Source organism: Felis catus, chromosome D1, assembly GCF_018350175.1.
Source record: "Felis catus isolate Fca126 chromosome D1, F.catus_Fca126_mat1.0, whole genome shotgun sequence".
NCBI lineage: Eukaryota > Metazoa > Chordata > Mammalia > Carnivora > Felidae > Felis > Felis catus.
The window spans coordinates 98,213,946-98,230,462 of record NC_058377.1 but is presented as its reverse complement, the minus strand read 5'-3'; the positions used below and the strand labels follow the sequence as shown (position 1 = coordinate 98,230,462).

Here is a 16,517-nt window from a genome sequence, read left to right as displayed (position 1 = left end):
GTAACAAGGCAAATGTAAAACATAGAAGCCATAAAAATACAAGAAGAAAATTATACGTATTTTTCTAATCTAGGACCTTGGGTGGCCTCTGGAAGCATGGAACGAAAGGCAGGATATATATAGACATCACAGGTAGATTTGACCATTTTGAGAAAAATGTAAAAACTGTACTCCAATATTTAAAAGCATTCAAAATTTGAGTTTACTTTTTATTCAACAGGGTTTTGATGGTTATTGGGGGAGTAAACAGGTTTAGGAAAGCAAATTCTAAGTTACTGTGCACCTGCTATTATGTCATTTATGTCTAAAAGTTGAATGATTTACTTCAAAGGAGCTTCTGATGTAAACTTACAATTTTTAGTTTATTTCTGGGATTTCCACTAACATACTAATTGTTAGCTTTTTTTTTTCTTTAGAATTTGTGCTATGTAACCCTTTCAAAAATCCAACGAGGATTATCTTTAATTTGTGCATGAGAAACACCAAGGTTCAGATGGTTTAAGTGCTGTTTAAGGCCATACAGCTAGTGTGTGTCTACCAAGTGCCCATGACTGGCATGCTTAGAAATTGAGAAAGACCCATCAAAATGTATCATAATACCAGCCCCACAACCTTGACTCACCCAAGAATCCTTGGACCTCATATGCCACATCTGTGCTGACAAGAAATTGGGACGTGTTCACCCTCTCCAGAGTTATGTTAACTCAGGAAATGAATTTGAGGGCACAGGGAAAACATGTATTATATAGTCCCATGTACCAGGCACTGTACCAAACATTTCACATGGATTATTTTATTCAATCTTCTCAACAACCCTACAAAACAACAACAGCTTCATTTTACAAGATAGGAAAACTGAGGATTTGAAAGGTTAAGGAACTTGCCCAAGGTGTCTTAGTTGAAAAGGAGTGGTACTGTCCAGTTGTCTGAATCTGGGTCGGCTTGGTTCCACTCCTCCACACCATCTTAGAGAGGGAAAGAGTATGTAAATGGAACCATCATCTAATAGTGAATCGCAGCTCTTCTTTTCCATAGAGTTTGATAGTTATCGGAGTGTTAAGACAATTAGTTAAAATATTTGATTTTATTAAAAAATTTCTTTTTTTGTTTTAAATTTTTTTCCAACGTTTATTTATTTTTTGGGGGGACAGAGAGAGACAGAGCATGAACGGGCGAGGGGCAGAGAGAGAGGGAGACACAGAATCGGAAACAGGCTCCAGGCTCCGAGCCATCAGCCCAGAGCCTGATGCGGGGCTCGAACTCACAGACCGCGAGATCGTGACCTGGCTGAAGTCGGACGCTTAACCGACTGCGCCACCCAGGCACCCCTTAAAAAATTTCTTTAATGTTTATTTATGTTTGAGAGAGAGAGAGAGAGAGAGAGAGAGAGAGAGAGAGAGAGAGAGCAAGCTGGGGAGGGGCAGAGAGAGAGAGGGAGACACAGAATCCGAAGCAGGCTCCAGGCTCTGAGCTGTCAGCGCGGAGCCCGACTGGGGGCTCAAACCCACAAACCACGAGATCATGATTTGAGTCAAAGTCGAACACCACCGACTGAGCCACCCAGGCACCCCTGAAATATTTTAATTAGATATAAATATCTAAAACTCGGTTTTGCACGACACTGAGGTTTGATTGATAAACAAACATCTTAATGTTTGTCAACTTTAGTCTTCTAAAGCCAGGGTTGGTAAACCACAGCCCATGGGCCGTCCTGCTCACCCCCTTGGTTTAGCCCGCAAACTAAACATGCCTTAACATTTTTCTTTAATGGTCGAAAAAATTAAAAGAATATTTTGTGACACAAGAAAAGTACATGAAATTCCAATGTCAAGGCCCATAAATAAAAGCTTTATTAGAACATAGCCAGGCTCATATGTTTACATATTTTCTATGGCTGATTTTGTGCTACAACTACATAGAGTTGAGAAGTTGTGACCAAGGCTCCATGGTCTGCAAAGTCTTGGAGATTTATTATTTGGGCTTTTACAGAGAAAAGTTGACTGGCTCCTCTTCTATAGCATTTACACATTCAGGCACCATTTGAGTTTTTAAAATTTTTTTATGAAATTCGGAAACATTTTTAACTATTTTCCCAGAAAGCACACCAAAGCAGCCTTTCTCTGAAAAAATTTTTTGGCAGCCTGGGCTGATTTGAAATGACCCCATTAGGTTGTGGTTCTAGTGCCTGGTTGGTCCAGTTTGAGAGGCCCTGCCTTAATTCATCTTTTAAATACATTAGAGTTATCTCTAGGTGGCAAAGCTGGGTCTTACTACCCAACCTGTCCTTCCGTTATTCATCTTGACTGTGTTATGGGTTCGGTTTCACAACATTATGAGTTCATCCAGGCTTCTTGAATCATTTATAGGGATTTTCATTTTTGCTCTCAAACTCTTACACACTTTCTCTGCTGTGAATTTTTTTTTGAATATAAAGCTCAGAGTACTAAATGGCTTACACATATAAAAGAAAGCCCATACTTTTTCTAAGCTTTAAGAAATCAGAATTAAACAATTTTTTTTTTTTTCTTGAGAAAGTCAACTTAATTTTGCAGGTCACAGAAGTAAGAAAACACCTTCATATCCAAGGATCTCAAAGCACCTCTGGTGGAAACACATAGCAAGGTAAAGGACGTCTGTTTATTTTTAAATACTGTTTATTTCTTGGAGGAAATACTATTTAATGGGAAAGATGTGACTAGTAAGAAATAGAGTCTAAGGCTATTTCTGGTTCTGTCAATGACTCACTTTGACTTTGGGCAAATCATCTCACCACTGTTGCTCTTTATCTGCAAAAACTGGACTTCATGCCTATGGGAGTTGCATGGCTAATCAATGCCTGGAAAATGCGTAGTGGCAGATGCTACAAAAGTGCTGAGCCTTAAAAACAAAACCACCCCCACCCCCCATTTGTATTCAGTTGAGGTTGGGGTTTATTGTTATTTAACATTCGAAGGCCAACACTACGTTAAGTCCATCGTGCTGCACAGACCAGATAATATCACTGTCCAGTAGGGATTTTTTCCTTTAATGTAGGATTCTGGACTTTTCTTTTTCTTTATTGTGGTTGGGTGTTATTTTAGAATCTAGTAGTATATCCATACAAAAACATTAAGCTTTAAGTTGAAAACTATCGATTTGAAAATCTAAATAACCCCCCCACCAAAAATTAGGGGGGCCCCTCCCCTCCCCGCCAAGAAATCTCTCAAAACAAGAATTCCTCTGATGTTTTTTTTTTTCCCTCCCTGCAGTTCTCCATGTTACAGTCCTTGGAGGTAGAATAGGCATAAAATACTTTCACTAATAAAATATGACAAACCGCCGGATTATACGTGGCCGATTCCCAGTGATTGCCCTGCTACACAAAGCAGAAAAGTAAATGCCATCATCCCCCTTAGAACAAAAGAACTTAGGAATAAAAAACATGGAGAGGGGGGAGAAAGCAGCAATAAATAAAGGTGAGGGAAGGACCCCGTCCCCCGCCCCTCCCCGACGCGAGTGTGGGACTAAGTGTGGCTAATAAAGTGGTTCAAGGGTAGTTATTTGGAAAGGGGGCGGGGTGGCGAGGGGAGGGAGCGGGCGAGCGGCGGCCGGGGATTGCATGTTGCATTCGACTTGAGGTTGCATCTTTCTCCTGTTGCCTGGACCACGCTCCCCCATTGCAGTGCTTCCCCATTGCTTCCCTTCGCTCTTGCCCTCGCGGCTTTTTTCCCCCCTTAAAACTGCTGTTGCACGGGAGGGAGTTGGGGCCGCTCCGGAGCCCCTTTGCAGCTCCTGCCGGCGGGAGGGGGGAGTTGGGCTCGGGCCGCGGAGTTGGGGGGGCCGCAGCGGGCTCCGGCCTCGCCTCGGCTGCAGCTACATGGGAGCCGAGCTGCGGCGCTGCACGGGCCCATCATTGCGGCGGCCCCGGAGTTTGGCCGCCGCCGCTCCGTGCTCAGCCCCATCACCGCCGCCGCCGCCGCCGCTGCACTGGAGTTTGGCTGCTGCTGCCCTACTTCACTCTAGTTTAGTTTCACTCACTTTACATCCGGGTTTTTTCCCTAGGCAATGGGGGCCGCAGCACACCCCGTTCCTTAGGCAAAGTGAAATAAATTCGCCGCACCGACACGTCAAGTAGTCCGCCCGCCCGAGCGCCGCCGCGGGCCCCCGCCGCCCCTCCCGCCGCCGCCCCGTCGCCCCCGGGGGGGCCCGTGCGGCCCAGGAGCCGCCGGCGGAGACGCGGGGGCCCGGGCCGGCCGCCGTACAACTCCGCCCGGCGGCCCCCTCCCTCCCCGCCGTGCCCCTCTACCCCGGCGTCTCCTCTCCCCCCCCCCGCCCTCGTCCCCGCTTTCCCAGCCCCAGTCCCTCTCGCCCGGCTCTCGGGAGCGGCGGGGGCGCGCACGGCGGCGGCGGCGGCGGGCCGGCGGGGCCGCGCGGCGGGCTCCCGCGCGGGCGAGTGTGTCTGGGCCTGGGCGGAGGGATCCCCGGGCTGAGGCGGCGGAGGTGCTGCGGCCCGGGGCCGGGTGGTGAATGGGCTGGTGGTGCTCGCTGCTGCTGCTGAGAGGAGGAGGAGGAGGATGAAGAGTTGGGCTTGTTTGTCTCCCACAGTTTCTCTCCTGCTGCTCTGATTCCCCCCCACCCCTATTCCGGCCCGGGGCCTGTGTGTGTCTCTCCTGGAGGAGGAGGAGGATCCAGTTCCTCCCCCCACCCCCTCCTCCCCACCCCCCCCTTGCCTGGGGAAGAGGAGGAAAGAAACAGCCCAGAGAGAGAGAGAGAGAGAGAGAGAGAGAGAGAGGGAGAGAGAGAGTGAGTGAGAGAGAGAGAGGGAGAGGAGAGGAGGAGGAGGAGGAGGGAGAAGGGAACAACCTACCATCTTAACACACTAATATCTAAAAAGTGCGAGAGGCCCAGAGCAGCAGCAGAAGCAGCAGCAGCAGCTCCAGCTTCTTCCCTCCCTCCCCATGAAGAAGAGTTCCCTCCTCCTCCTCCTCCTGCTTCTCCTGCTCAGAGTTCCTGCCTCCAGCTGCCAGGGGGGACAACCAGCCAGCAGCAGGAGGGTGCAGTATCCCAGCTTTTCCATTCTCTCTTCTCCTCACTCTCCTCTTTTTTTCTTGAGTAGCTCTCTTTCCCCTCCCTCCCCCCTTCCCCCTCTCCCCCTCTCCCTGTCTCTGTCTTGTCTCTGGTGTTTGTCTCTGGGAGGAACTGGGGCTGCCTGCTTGGAGTTTGTTGTGGGGGGGAGGTAGGGGGAGGGGAGGGGTGTGTGGGAGGGAGGAGGGAAAGGGGGGTGTTCTCGTCAGGACCCCTCAGTCAACTTGAGATTTGAGCAATAACTTCCCCTTCGGGGCGCCCCCCTGCGTGCCCTTCCTATTCCTCCCCCCCTAAAAAAAAGACAATGGAAAAACCTTGTCTCCCCCTTCCTTCCCTCTGCCCTCCACCCCTCCCCAGGATAAATTGGAAGTAAGTTTATGAGCAGCCTCGGGAGCCTGGGCGCTGAGTGCTGGGCCGAAGCGGGTGACAGAGGCGGCGCGCCGGGGGTGGCGGGGAGGGGGCGTCACATTGTCCCGGCGGGGGGCCGGGGAGGGGGCCGCCGGCGGGGGCGGGGGGCGCGGAGCCTCGTCCGCCCCCTCGGCTGTCCCTCGGCCCGGGGATGGTCGCCTTGGCTCCTTCATCACCCTGCCCCCCCCACCCCCGGGATGCTGTCGGGGGGAAGTTTTTATTATGATTATTTAATTAATTAATTAATTTTTTTTTTTTTTTTTTTTTTTTTTTTTTTTTTTTTTTTTTTTTGGAAAACCATCTTGTTTGGTGACTGAGGGATCTGGTTAAAAAAAAAAAAAAGCTGCGGCTGCTGACGCTGCCGGGCCCGACTGTGTGTGTGTGTGTGTGTGTGTGTGTGTGTGTGTGTGTGTTGGTGCATTTGTCTTGGGTGGCCGGAGCAGCGTTGGGGAAATTCCGCTTATTCTTCTTCTTCTGCAACTTGTTATTCCGGAGAGTCTGCCTGCACCCCTCACCCCGGGGCCGGCCCTCCCGCACTCGCCCCCGCCGCCTGCGGCCGCGGGGCGCCCCCGGGACCCCGCGCGGGCCGGGGCCGGCAGGCCGCTCTGAGAGGGGCCGCGGCCGCCCCTCCCCCGCCCGCGCCCCCGCCGGGGGGAGGGGCGCGCGGAGTGGGACTCTTTCCGTTTGGTCCAGCCCCGTCGTGCACGCAGTTCCCAACACTTCTCGTCATCCTCTCTTTGGTCTCTTTATTCTGCTGAGCGGTGCTGTTAGGATTTCTTTTTTTCCCCTGACCACGTTCGCTATGGTGGGTAGCAGCAAGGTGGCCCTGGTAGGGGAGGGGTTGATATCGAGATTGGGCACCAGGGGAAGAATGTCTCGGTTCAACTTTGTCTGTGGCTTGCACCCCCGGAGAAGGCCACACGCCGGTTGTAGGGTGCAGATGTGCTGAGAGTGATTTCTAAGTAGTTGAGTTGTTGAGATGAGGGTAGGACTGCTAATGGTAGGCAGGTTTTGTTTTCATTGGTGAATCCGGTGTCATCATATTCAGGGCATATGTTGAAATATTCTTTGTTTAGGTCTTGAAGTAGAGGATCTCACTCTGCACGTCCACATTGTGTTGTTTTTAAATGATGTCTGCAAGTGTGGCTTTCTAGAATTTCAAATGTGAGTTAAGGTCCGGGCGTGTGTGGGCCTCAGCATTGGCCTTGACAGTGAACTTTGTGGCTGTGTTTTGGATTTCAGAGATTTGCCCCATAGCTGGGATGTAAGCTGTACATTTTTTGTTAATAGTAGGTGTCAGGAATGTAGATGCTTAAGCTGGGGACGTTAAAGGGAGAACATGCCTGTATTAATAATTGATAGCTGAATATTAGAATCAGATTAATTTGGGTTGTGAAAGTTTTTTTTTTTTTCTCTCCTCTTTTTGAAGCAGCTGTGCACTCTAGGAAGGAAGCCTTTTCATAGACACACTTTATAGGAGTTCTTTAGGGCAGGGAGCTAGAATATCTCCTTTTGGAGAGGATACTCATGAACGTCTCTGGCTTCATTGAGGGCCTGGTAAGGGGACTGAAACTGGGACTAAGACATCTAAGTGTACTTTTCAGTGTTTATGTTGTTTGTTTACATCTGGTGTTGTCTCACATTTGGGCACTAGAAATAAATAGGTCAGTTTTGCTTTTGGTTTTTGAAGAGTAGCCCCCTCCCTCCCTTTTTTTACTTAAGTTTCACAATTTACTTGGTTTCACAGCATTGTAGGAAACTGTTACTACATTTTTACTGGAAATACTATTATTCATTTTGATTTTGGTAAGTTCCTTTCTATTCTTTCTTTCCTGTCTTCGCTTGTAAATGGACTCTACATTGTGGGCTTAACACTAGCTTATTAGGGGCTATTAAAAATGTCTGAAGAATACATTTTAAAATATCAAGACATACTTCTTGATGGCAAGGAGGAAATTTTCGTGTGCAGTTATACTCCTGTTTCAAAAAATTTCTGTACTTAAAACTTAAGTAGATAGACAACTATCCTTAAAGGGAGCATAGTAATAGTGCAGAAAAGTCTCAAAACACAAACTTCTGGCTAATATGTTAAAAATATTCCAGATGCTTTTTTTTTTTTATATCAGACTTTTGCTTTTGTTAACATAATGGTATTTGAATATGACTGGCATTGCTTGACTGGCCGTAATAAAGTCTTTTGCTTGAGTGCTTTTGAAGGCTTTTAAAGGTAGTTTTGAGATAATTTTGCAAGCTTTATTTAAGCATGTTGCACTTTGGACTCAGGCAGGTCTTTATGGAACCAGAATAGTGATAGATTAAAAAGAGTCGTACCAATGCCAGATTTTCTCTTTAAGAGATATAAGTGATGGACAGGGCCCTCTTTCTTTTAGCTTTGAAGGGTTCATCCTTTTCCCCATTCAGTCATCTGGGAGAAGCTGCCTCAGAAATACTCTTCTTCTGCTTACATGAAGAGCTCTAAATGCTATCCAGCAGGAGGTGCTACAGCAAGATAGAGCCAATCTCTGAATTCTGAGGGTCTTGCTACTTATTATAGCTCTATTAGCTTCAACTAAGCAGCAGGATTAACACCTTAAAGTTCCAGAAAGAACTTTGAGTAAGTCCATTTAAAAAAAGTCCATTAGTAAACTATGTTTGTTATTTGATACTGAAATGTTTGATCGCTTTTTACCTGCTTACAATAGTATGCAAAGTAGCTTTGTTATTGTGGATAGCTTAATGCCACGCTTACGTACAGAGTGCTCTTAGAATTATTTTGATGATCAGTTAGTTTTGTATTGGTGAGTGGGCTGTTGAACACTTATGTGAAAAAATTACCGTGCACTGGCTATAAACAAAAGAAGTTGGTCTGACTTGGGGCTTTAGGTTTTTGTGTCATCCCTGTAATATTAATACAAGTAGGATATTGGGTACTTGAAATTCTGGAAAGGGAGATACTGTATGGAAAAATTTTAATTTCTGTGTTTATGTCTCACATCTATGGACAGTAATCCTAATGGATAAATTTTTAGGCACTCACCTTCATAAATACATGTATGTGGTTGCTGTCTTTGAGTTGGTCTCCAAAGAGATTCTTGAACTGTAAGTAAAGTTATATCTGTGAGTATAGGTCATTGCTGATATGTACATTAGTAACAATAACTGCATAAAGATGAAAGTAGTTTCATAGCATCTACAGCACATGCTCCTTTGAAACCCTATTAGTGTTAGGTGAGTTGATTTATCCCTGGAAATATGCGACGGTGGTAGCTTGCAAAGTTTTATATCAAAGTTTTAGAAAGTTAGAAATGTGTAGAAAATCTGATGAACCTGCTTTGCATTTTGTCGGTTTTCTAGGCATAATACTGTACTTTTTTTCTCAGTAAGATCAAATGAGATAATACATTGTAAAAGTTCTTTGTAAATTATCAGAAGCCATGCAGATGTTGAGATGGGTAACTAATTAATACATGGACAGAAACTTCTGTCTTTAAAATGTTAACTTTATCCCCATGATTTGGGAAATGAGCACATTAAAAGTGTACCCCCCAACACTTTCTGATTTTTTTTTTTTTAATGCTACTGTGGTTACCAAAAAGCTCTTTGTTAACAGTTTTGAAGCTTTGTTTAAAAATTGCTGTGGAGGCAGTTTCTCATAATTAAAAAATAAAGATCATTTTTCTTTTTGTAGATCCTGTGAGATGTGTATCCTCCATTAAAATTTTCCTTCATTTTTTCATTGATGTGATAGTAGTTGATTTTAGTGAATATTTAAGTTCCTGGATTCTTCTATAGACTCTCATTAACACACAGAGTAACAGATGTCACAGTTAAGGTTTTGATTGTTTTGAGGGATTCTGTTAACTTTCTGAAAAATTCGTGCTAACTAAAGCCTTCAAGCTTGTTTCAAAGTGAAAAAGAAGTATATCTGTATGTATTAGTATTAGGTACATGTGTATATCATTTTGCCTCTTTTAGAGGGATGCTTGAGGAAATGACTACTCAAATCTAGAGGAGTGCACTGAGATATTTTTTGCGCAAAAATAACCCCAAAGTTTAAAACTCAGAGCCTTGATTTGTAGCTTTTTTAATAGACTCTGCTCACAAATTTGTACTAAAATAAAATAAAATAGAGATAATTGGGAGTCCTGGTGTTTATGAGCATTTCAAAAGGTTTAGTATCTTAAATTTTAGAAGTGACTGCTCTTAATGAAATAGCCCCTTTAATTAGAAATTAAATATAGAAACTTGTTTCTGTGTGAAGTGAGAAAAACATTTGACTGTTTAGATAAAAATGAAACCTCTCAGGGTAGTATTAACTTTTTTATCCTACGGACAGTGAATGCTTAAATTTGGTTTTTGGTTTTTTGTTTTTTGTTAAGGAAATACTGAAGTTAGGGTTATGGTAATATGCTTTTAAATTTTGTATTCTTAGTATTTTATTGCTGAAGTCTTTTGTATTTAATTGCTATTCAAAGGGAGAAAAGGAAGGGATTACAGTTTTAGGTCTCTAACCTTTGACAGAATTCCTTCATATCTATTTCAGACTTGATTTCTTGAAGTATGTTTGAATCTTCATGTTAATATGTCCTCGGAAATAATCGTGATTTTTGTTGACTTCTCAGGAACTTTTTGTACATAGGCTTTTCAGTAGGCCCTAAGTATTCTTTAGGAGCATAGCAGTATATTTTGATCACTTTAAATTTAGCAGGTGTGTATTTTTGCTGCTTTGAGATTTTTTTTTTTTAAGGAGGTAATATGCTAACGCTGTTTTAAATTTTTTGTAGATAATTACTTCTTAAATAGCATATGTTTTCTTGCTTGTGTGTATATGTGGCTTGCTATTTTTTAGGCTTTCATATAATTCTTATTTGTGTATTAAATTTTTGGAGTTATCTTTTGTGAGAATGCTGAAATAGATGTTTAAGAATAACTTTTGATTTACTTGTCTGTCAGTTCAGTGTTCAACTGGGGGTGGTGATGAACTCTTCCCTTTTCGAGATAATATATGAGGTTCAGTCAACCTTTGGGTTTTCTATAGCAACTTTCTTACACTAGACACTTGTGTGGCAGTTTGAATACCCCTCCATTTCTCTTCCTCCAATACATTGCAAGGCCTCCCCCTGTTTTAAGAAATAAAAAAATAGCAGGTCTCTGTTGAAGGAAACTGTTCTTTCCTATATTTTGGAATCATCAATGGAAATGTTTTCAGTTTTTTTAAATAGACAAGTGAATCGGTAATAGGGTGATAGGAAGGGAATGGGGCCTAACAGGTTGGTGATCTAGGCTTTATTTTGACTCTGTGGGCCTAGGGGACAAAAAATAACTTAAACACAGAAGCCAAAAAGATGGGTTTTGTTTTATTGTTTTGGCTGCATTGAGAATACAAACTGTCAGTACTTGAGGAGAAGGAGCAGCAGAAAGGAATTGATTTTTTTCTGCTGCAGATCCAAGTATTGTTAACCATGTGCATCTCTAAAGCAGCATACTTACAAATCAAACAGTAGTTGATTCATTCATTCAATTAACAGTCAAACCCTAGACTGTTTTTTTTTTTTTTTTTTAGATTTTTAAATAAGTACCAAAAACTTCAGAATAATGACAATAATTTCCTGATAAAAGTGGGTGATAGTAACCATGGCAACTGCTATCTCTGGCCTTATGGACAGTATGTTGTATTGATGAAGCTTCAGATCCTGTAGTAGCCTGTCACTTTTATGGTGAAATGTAGTAACATGTGTTGCAGGTGATTTTTAGCTGGATTGTGTTAAATTTGTGTGCCAGCTTATCTTTCCTTGTTAGGAATTTCTTGGACTATATTCCACAGCATGTTTGTGAAGGTGCTGTTGCCTGAAAATAACCCACCACCTGTGTTAGGCCTCCTGATGCAGATTGCACTTAGTTTTTTCCCAGCCTCCTTCCTCAGTCTTGCAGAAAATAGGGATGTGTGTAGAAACTGTAAATACATAAATAATGGCTCAAAAGTTACCTGTTTGGGTTTGGACATGTTATTGATAGGTAAAAAAAAAATCTTTTGTGTTTTTAGAAGAGGTCAGTGGATGAGAGAAATGAGTCTGTACTTGGAATATTTTTTTCCTAAGTGTTCTTTCTGGAAACGTGTATGTGTGTGAAATGAGGGGCTAGGAGTGGAGGGCAAAAATAATTGAGTAAGGACTTGACAAAAGAGAAACTTAAGTATTATTGTTTTTGTACGTGTGATGGTGTTATGTGTATGTATTACTTTAAGAATATATTTCCTAATGTGCATTATTAGAGTATGGTAAATGTTTTTGTATGAGAATTTTCTGTGAGAAAAATTACATATAAAATATAACTTGAAAAACTGTTAAGAGAAAACCTGATAAAACAATTAAAACTTTTTTGGGGAGGGGGATAGAGAGCTTTGATACTGATCCAACCAAACTTAAAAAAATGGCTTTGAGTATCATGGTTTAAAAATTTTTTTAATTGTATAAAACCTTTTTTTTTTCTTTTTAAGCATTTCTTTTATATGCTTATCCTGTATGAGGTTTTTCTAATGTGAAAATGTTGTTCTAAATATTGATACTTTTCCAATATGCACTAAAGAAACTGCCGGAGCAGAGAGCAAACAAGTTAGATCTGAGTTTGACTAGGCCCTGATAATAAGATCTTGTCAAATTGTGCTCGAGATAGTTCAGACTTTCTTGAAACTTACAGTGATAGAGTGAAGTGGTTTACTTACTACAAGTCCCAGGATGCATTTCGGGTTTTTGCTTAACTTCGGATTAGAGCATTGCATGCTGGGACCTGTAGTTGATTTAAACAGCACAGAGAACCCTTCCCTCTTGTCTACTCCATTTTATACAAACAGCTTTCCAAGCCTCTAAGAACTTTCTGCTAAGTAAAATTTGATTGGTAATATTATAATTATCATGGTGCTGTTATTCTAAAGTGAGTCTTCAGAAACACTCTGCTGTTTTAGTTTATCTTGGATTAGTTTGTTGTTGTTTTATCAGCTACTATAAGATTTACATGTACAATAACTGATACATGTGTATATGTGTGTGTTTATATATTTAAAACTTAGCAGTTGTAAATTTTTTTGTTGTCTGTGGTGGTGCTAGATCACTTTATAATTACAGCATATAGATTGCTCTTATGGGCATCAGGAGCTTATAATCGTAGGGCCTGATATATGCTGTTCTCTTTTCTTTGAATGGGGCCAGTTATTCAGTGCCCGTATTTAAGCTCAGAGGTTTTTTATTATTATTATTCTGTCATAATTGTCAACATCTTGCATCTTAGTATTTATTATTTTTTTATTTAAAATTGTTTTATATTTATTTCCGTGCACATACAAGTGGGGGAGGGGCAGAGAGAAGGAAAGACAGAATCCCAAGCAGGCTCCACACCATCAGCGCAGAGCCCCACGTGGGGCTCAAACCCACAAACTGCGAGATGAGATCATGACCGGAGCTGAGATCAAGAGTCTGACGCTTAACCGGCTACGCCACCCAGGCACCCCTTGAATCTTAGTATTTTTAAAATGGAAGACAGATGCCTGAAACTTAATGTAGTTTTAGTGTAAATTTACTACTCAAAGATGTAGTCTGAAAGAGAAAAAGGTAAGGTTTCTTTAACAATTTGTTTACATTTTCAGTCGTGAGTTTAAATTTCTATTCTTTTTGTTCTTTAAAGTTCTGATTCTTTTATTAATGAATGTCAGTATGTTGTTGCAGGGAGTAAATGTTAAAGTCTGTGGAAGTGCTTGGCACAGTGCCTGGCACATAATAAAGCCTCAGTAAATGTTCAGAAGTAGCCGTAGCAGCAGTAGTAGTAGTGGTTCTTGTTACTAAATAAACAGCGTGCTTCCCATTTTCCCCTCTCTTTTTACATTATTATCTGATTAGAAGCCTAGCCTGTTTCTGATAAGACCTTGAGATTTTTGTCCTATGGTGATGATGTGGCAATTCCTTAGAAGTTTTTGCTGTACGTAAAATGTCTTTGCACCTCAGTTTCTCCCTAAGTGATACGTGCCTCAAGTCAGACAACCAGCCAGTAGCAGAATTTTGACCAGGATTCAGCTCTTTGTCACTGTACCGCAGCCCTTGGTTGACTTTGGAAAGTTCAAAAAAATAATGAAAGTTTCTTCATTCATAATGTGTGCACTGGTAAAATATCCAAAGTAGTTTGATTAAAGAAAATAAGACGCTGCAAAAATGTTCCTCACGTCACAGTGTAAGTAACCTTGGAAAAATTCTGTTGTGTTTAGAAGCACGAACCAATCCATCACCACAGTTCACGGTGTTACAGGATTGATGTATTGGAGGCCAGTGAGCAGCCCCAGAAAGAAAATGTAGTTTCAGGTCTGTGGGTTGTACTTAAAATGTTAGGTTCAAAAAAATCATAAGTCTTTACATTCTTTTTCTCTTTTAGGACACTTCTTTTAGGCTCTTGAACTTGTAGGATATTTTTATCTCCATGGCTAGTCTCTTTTAGCTTTTGAGAAGGGAAAGAGACATCTGGGAATATTGTAAAATGTAAGCATAAGTTGTGATGTATGTGCTTTAGTTTGAGGGTATACGGAATCAAGATCGTGTCTTTCTTACCTGCCTGGCCAGTATCTATTCCAGCTTTTTCCAGCTTGAATATAGTTCATGGGATATTATTGCTGAGCGCTGCTGTGTTTTTAAAGAAGATTCTGCCTTTAGTAGTAATTATTTAAGTACTCGTTTACTCAACAAACAAACGCACTATAATAATACTAACCTTTTTTCTCTCATAAATATGAACTGAAATTTGTTAATATTTTGATTCTTTAGATGTGTCAAAAATTTGTGGGATCTGATCGGATATGCTTCCACATTATGAGTGGTTTTATTTATCTTATATTAACTTGACTTTTTAAGACCCAACATTAAAATGAAATAAATTTCAGTGGTTACAAAGAAGGGAAATACAAAAGGCTAAGTTTTATAAGGGGTAAAATAATCTCTAGTATTAATTGGCCAATGCAGGAAAGATCAGATTTGGATGAATTCTCCTTATCTACATTTTATAATTACACACGTGTAATTTTTGAAATACCAAAGTCGGAAATAAGGAGAGTAAAACTGGGCAGCCGTGAGTAATCCCTGTAGAGTCCTCTGACACACCTACAATATTGAGCACAGTTTTCTGTCTTTTTTTAATGAAATGTCCCAGGCCAGTGGAAGTGAAACAACTGTGATGATGTCAGAGGACTTGGCTTTTGAGACTAGTCTTGTCACTAGCAGTGTGCTCCTGGGAAATTCAACCTTGCTGGGCTTTAGTTTTCTCTGTGGTACAATGGGGATAATGGTAAAAGCCTGTTTCACTATGCTGTTCAAAGGACCGGGTGAGATAATACTCATGAATGTACTTTATAGACTAAAGTGGTATGTATAAATCGAGTTTTTAATCACTAGTTGATGCCTGGATTTTAAGATGTTTGTCTGTGTCGTGTTAACAATGTTAATATTTAAAAAAAAAATTTCGTATATGAGTTAGAATCATCTGAGTACCCCCCTGTCCATGGCCAACAGACAAGTTCTTAACTTGTTCTAGCATAGTTCTTGACAGTGTGCCACTGATACATTGTGTGTGTGTGTATGTAATATATATAAGTATCATAAATGTACTGGTGTGTTGTTATGGTAATAAAAACTTTCACTTATGGGCTTTTATATTGAAAAGTATTTTTATACGTTAATATACAAACTTACACAGATATATGTATTTGTTCTTGGAAAAGTGGCATAAATACAAGACTATTTGGCAGGTTGTGAACGGCTCTTGTACCGTAGGGTTATTTGTTGTCTTAATAACAACAACAATAATAATAAGGGTTTAACATTTACCGAGTACTTATTATGTATAGTGCTAAGCCTTTTTATATACAGGATCTCATTTAATTGTAATTCTCATAGCAGTATTCTGAGGATTTACTGTTCTTACCCTACCCCCATTTTATAGATGAGGAAATGAAGGCCTCCCTGGGATCACATAGGTGTAGCAAATGCTACCACCTGAATTCAAGCCCAGGTTTGAGTCCAGAACCTTTCCTCTTAAGTGTCCGTAATATTGTGTTAAAGTATGTAATAATTCCTGTTAAAAACCTAGAAAATGAATTACTAAAGAAGTTTTTAATTTACGGAAATGGCCACAGCTATGCTATATCATTTTGAGAATGTTTCATGTTGATTTTGGTTGGGTTAGATTATTTTGGGAATAGTGAGCTTTGGAATGGAATGGAAATGAAGGCTTTTGAGATAGTGCCTGTCTTGTTCATCACTGTATGCCAGTTGTGAAGCACAGTGCCTAGCATGGAGTGGGGACGAAGATCTATTTCTTAAGGTTTGAATTTGAGCACTTTGGCATGGTACGTTATTTCATACATTTTCTGAGTAAGTGCAAATATTTTACATTGGCTATTTTAATTAGTCCTTAGGTAACTGTCAGAGTTTTAGAGGGTTTGACGAGAAATGGCCTTTCTTTTAAGACATATTATAAAGGCAGTGCATCTGAGTTAGTCTAACCATATAGTTATTATAAAGTAGAAAATTAAAGTCATCCCATTCTACTTCTAAATTTTCTTGTGTTTTAAATATGTACTATATATATCCATTTCAAAAATAAATAGAATTATACCATGATACCGTCCTGAAGTTTACTCTTTTTCAAGTGGCTATTTAAAAAACTTGTTCTTGAAAATACTGCTCATTAGGAAGTGGGAGTGAGGTAGAAAGGAGAGAGGTAAGGTTTATACATTAAGGTTATAAACCTGCACTCTAGATTGATGGTTACCTATGGGGCAAAAAGCATTTTAAGTTCTTTTTACTTGTGCCTAATGCCTTAGAGATGGTCATTGTTATTTTTAAAACTTTAAAAAACGTTAACCAATTTAAAATGACAACACCATTTTCTGTCCTGTGCAAGTAATTTAGGAGACATCATTTCAAAATTAAGTTCTGCTAGTTTATTCTGGTAGCTACTATTTATAAAGAGATCAATTATGGTTTCACATAACTTTTTTTTTAAACTGGTGG

At 41.0% G+C, this 16,517-nt stretch overlaps 1 protein-coding gene across 27 annotated transcripts in view; it reads left to right on the top strand.

Annotated features, from left to right (window-relative positions):
• Nucleotides 1–4,743: 4,743 nt before the first annotated feature.
• PHF21A (PHD finger protein 21A) overlaps nt 4,744–16,517 on the top strand; it is a 195,739-nt gene continuing 183,965 nt past the window's right edge. For 4 of the 27 annotated variants that reach the window (XM_045039193.1, XM_045039198.1, XM_045039189.1 and 1 more), the window contains exon 1: nt 4,747–5,033. The gene's annotated coding sequence lies outside the window, so the exon portion shown is untranslated. Of the gene's footprint in view, nt 5,034–6,099; nt 6,278–7,219; nt 7,279–7,334; nt 8,087–16,517 lie in introns of those variants that run through there. The other 23 variants (XM_045039213.1, XM_045039200.1, XM_045039210.1 and 20 more) reach the window with 12 other exon arrangements.